This window comes from Electrophorus electricus, chromosome 18, assembly GCF_041902795.1.
Source record: "Electrophorus electricus isolate QZ-2024a chromosome 18, ASM4190279v1, whole genome shotgun sequence".
Taxonomy (NCBI): Eukaryota; Metazoa; Chordata; class Actinopteri; order Gymnotiformes; family Gymnotidae; genus Electrophorus; species Electrophorus electricus.
In genome coordinates, this window is record NC_137514.1 from 14668324 (window position 1) to 14672500 (window position 4177).

General features: G+C 52.7%; 1 non-coding gene and 1 pseudogene across 1 annotated transcript; both read right to left on the reverse strand.

Annotated features, from left to right (window-relative positions):
- Positions 1 to 1228: 1228 nt before the first annotated feature.
- Positions 1229 to 1344, reverse strand: LOC118242801 (U5 spliceosomal RNA). Its single transcript, XR_004777047.1, has one exon. It is a non-coding gene; the product is annotated as a U5 spliceosomal RNA (small nuclear RNA).
- Positions 1345 to 1764: 420 nt separating this feature from the next.
- Positions 1765 to 1972, reverse strand: LOC145652242 (U2 spliceosomal RNA; annotated as a pseudogene).
- Positions 1973 to 4177: the final 2205 nt, after the last annotated feature.

Genomic DNA, 4177 nt, shown 5'->3' on the forward strand with positions numbered 1-4177 from the left:
CCTATGGCACCTCAGGCCCGGGCAGTCCTCCTTCTTATGTCCTTGGCCCCGGCAGTTCCTGCAACACAAAGGCTGATCAGGATAGAACAGGTACCCCTTACTCCCATCTATGGAGAAGTAAGCCGGGGGGTGAATCCACCCTCCCTTCCCATCCTCCTTCAGAAGGACCAAATACTGTCGGCGCCCATTCCACACGCCAAGCTCATCCCGGACCTGCTTCTCCTCCGAATGGATTTCCCCATACTGTTGTATAAACCTGCGGATGGACCCTGTGGTAACGTAAGGGTTAAATACATGTATTGTAACAATAGTCCTTTTAACCCTCCACAAGGGCTCAACCACAAAATGTACACCCTCCGGATGGTCCCCCATCACAGTCCTCTTCTCCAGCATTTGCCCATATAATTCCTCCGACGCCACTGAGACGTCAAAGAATCTCTGGGCTCCATTCCTCTGCACACAAATCAAGTCCTTCACAGAGAACTGCAGCAAGCCAAGAAGGATTTCCCGAATAAAAGGGACCCTCTCCAAGAAAGGAATCCCCTCATCCTTACACCTCCAGCGGAACCTGGCGGTATTCAATAGGCCAAATCCTGGCTCCATGCCAGGCTCCACCGGAGTAGCCCTCTCGGCCGCCGTTTCCGCAGAGGCAATCCCTCTTGTCCCGGGTCCCAGACTCCCTTCGGCCTCCATGCTGGAGAGAGCTGATCACAGGCCAATCCGGAGGGCTCCACCTGCTGGCAAAAATCCCGCTGGTCCAGATGAGCTAAAAACTAATCTAACTAAAAAATTAAAAATAAACAAAAAACAACCAAAAAATCCAGCAAAAATACCAACTATCTCTAAAAGGAAAGTCACAGGGTTCCCATGCTGTGGGGGCGGTCAAGCCACCTCCCACTGCACAATGGTTCCCTGGAACCTCCTTCTAAAAAAACCCTGGCCAATGACAGTCAAGCTGTAGCACCAATCAAATCGGATACTACACTTGACTTAGCCAAAAGGCCGAGAAGCGATAACCCGAAGAACGCGCCGGCCGGAGGACCGGCCCGACGGGCGCGGTGGGTTGCACCGTGGCGCGCGCGCGGGCAGACGAAAGTGTGCCCGAACCGACGGAAGGGACGGACCCCACCCACCAGGAGCTGCTCTGTGCTGTGCTGGGCTGTGCTGTGCTGGGCTGCTCTCTACTTCCACTCTCTCTCATTGAACTTTGACAACGTGTGTTGCGTGCAGCTCTGCAACAGCAAAGCTTTCAAAAAATCAATTGGACTCTTCGATATTCCTCTCCACGGAAATCTTTAGTAAAAGGCGAAAGATTTATGCGGGAATGAAGAGAAACCAGAGACATGGCCGCAAACGCCCGGGAACCCGACTACGTCTGACCAAAGCCTAGCGAGTTTGTTCGCGGTAGGAGGAGGCGGAGCCTGGAAGGCTAAGGCTATCTACGCTAGCTGGAGGCATCCGATGGAGGGAGGGGTGGTGGTGGTGGTGGTGCTGGTGGTGGAGCAGCAGCAGCAGCAGCAGCAGCAGCAGCAGCAGCAGCAGCAGCAGCAGCAGCCTAAAGGCGAGAGAGAGATAGAGAAAAACACACACACACACACACACACACACACACACACACACAGTATTTGAAAAGAAAATGTGCACCAAAAAAAAAAAAAAAAAAAAAAAAAAAAAAGAACAAAAAAGGCGGGAAAACCGCAAAACCGCGGAAAGGGGTCCGTCCGTCCCGTTCTACTTGCGTTCTCTTTCTTTGACGCAGGATTAAGAAGGTGCACCGTTCCCGGAGGCACTGCAATACCAGGCCGATGCGTGGGGCGAACGGGGCAAGCCCCTGTTTCGCCTCCCTGTTCTAAAAATCCGTTTAATATGAAGTCCCCGTATAGGGGACGTATCAGATATTAAACTGATAAGAACAGATTTTTTTTTTTTTTTTTTTTTCCGTTTATTCACCATTCCATATCTTACAACATATAATCAGGAACAAACATTCACATCTAATACAATTTTAAAATTTCACTATCAACAACATACACCAACATGAACAACAAATTCCACAAAGTCCATGTATATAAAAATCGCTCCTCGGCCTTCTAACGCAAGCTAAAACGCGATTTAAAACAACTAAAACCTAAAAATCATTAAAACTAAAAATATAGCCCCCCTGCCAGCTCATCTCCCAGACTAACGAGACCCCGCAAACCAGCATCCATGTCCCCAGTCTCCTCCGTGTCCTCTCCCCCACGTGTGGACTGTTCGGTAGCGGTTGTGGTCTCTGTTGTCTCCGTCGACTCGGTGGTCTCACTTATTGTCCCCAGATAAACCACACTGGGCTTGACCAGTTTTCTGGGAGTACTAGCAGACAGGGGGGCACTGGGCGCCGCCTCCTCAACCGGAGCCGCCCTCTTCCCCTTGACTACTGGTCCCACATCACCGGGGGCACCTGTGCCGGCTCTCACCCTCTTCCTAGAACTCACGGGTGGCTCTGCCGGGGCCGCCCCACCAGACCGACCGGGATTGCCAAGTCCACTTCCCAAGGGAGGAGGCATCTGATCAGAGGCCTTCCCAACCTCCAGGCCTTTCCTCGCCGCCGCCTTTCCAGGTTTAGGCTCCCCTACCGGATCTCCCTTGGATAAAGCCCCAGCTCCACTCTTCCTACTCCCAGACACCGCCGCCGCATATGTCCGCAGATGAAGAGGACAGGAACGGGCTACATGCTCCTCACTCCAACAGAGCCTACATCTCCGTGGACCTTTGCAGTCCCGAGCCATATGTCCAGGCGCCAAACAGTTCAAACACCGCAGGTCCTGGCACTCCTCCACCTTGTGTCCGTGTCTCCGGCAGCCCCGACAGAAGGCCGGCTGATCCCTGTAGTACAGGTACCCCCGGTTACCGTCAAGGAGGAAGAGGGCCGGGGGGTGCACCCATCCCCCATCTCCGTCTTCTTTAAAAGTCACCATGAATTGGCGGCGCCCATTCCAGATGCCCAGCTCATCCCGGACATATCTCTCCCCCGGATGCACCTCACCATAGCCCTGGAGGAACCTGCGGATACGATCCGAGGGTACGTGGGGGTTGAACATGTGAGTGGTCACCAGTTTCCTAGCTCCATCCCACAGAGGTTCAACCTCGTACCACCGGCCCTCAGGGTGGCTCCGCAGTTGCACCCTCTGCTCGAGCACTCGCCGATACACCCCCGTCGAGGAGAGGGTGACGTCGAAAAACCCCTGGGGCCCGTTGCGCTGGGCACAAATGAGGTCCCCCGGCGTCAGCCCCAGAGCCTCAAAGAGAACCTCCCGGATGAACGGTACCCGATCCATAAAGGGGGGTCCGTCCTCCAGGTCCTTCCAGCGGAACCTGGCCGTATTGAGCAGGCCCCCACCTCCTGCTCCCGGACCAGGCTCCGCCGAAGCGGTTCCCCAAGGCTCCGAGGCCTCCGCCGAGGCCCCATTGGCCCGCTCCGGTCCCTGGGGTCCTCCAGCCGCCATCCAACTCCTCCAGCCGAGTCCCGAGCAGAGATCTTCCTCAGGTCCTCCAGACGTTGTCCTCAGTCGTGGTGCATCCAGGGGAAACTCCGCCTCCAAAAGTCCGGGTGGGCTGGGCCTAAAACCAGAAAATAAAACACAATTAAAATCACGTCTTAAAACTCGCAACCTTCTGACTGATCAATTTCGTTTCCGTTCCTAAGAACAGATTTTTTTTTTTTTTACCTTTATTCAATCATCACATTTTTACAATCATATAACGTGCATCAACAAATAAGCACGCATACCAGACTTCATATCATATACATACATTCATATGCATCCATATAATACGAATTTAAATTACAACCTCAAACTATACATACAATAAACTTTAAAAATCCACACACCATATACCACACACATCGATATCACCATCAACAATAAAATCATCAATGCTAATATCAATAAAAATCACTTCCCGGCCTTTACATAGCGAGTAAAACGTGATTAAAAACTCTAAAACCTAAAAAAAACCCATTAAAATTAGTACTACCGTCCCCCAGTCAGTTCGTCCCCCAGGTTAACGAGACCCCGCAATCCGATGTCCACATCCTTTACTGTGTCTTCCCCTCCTCATCTTCACTAGTGGACTCCTCGGATTCGGAAGTCTCCTCCTCCGGGGCACCCGCCGACTGGGGGGCTTTGGGCGCCGC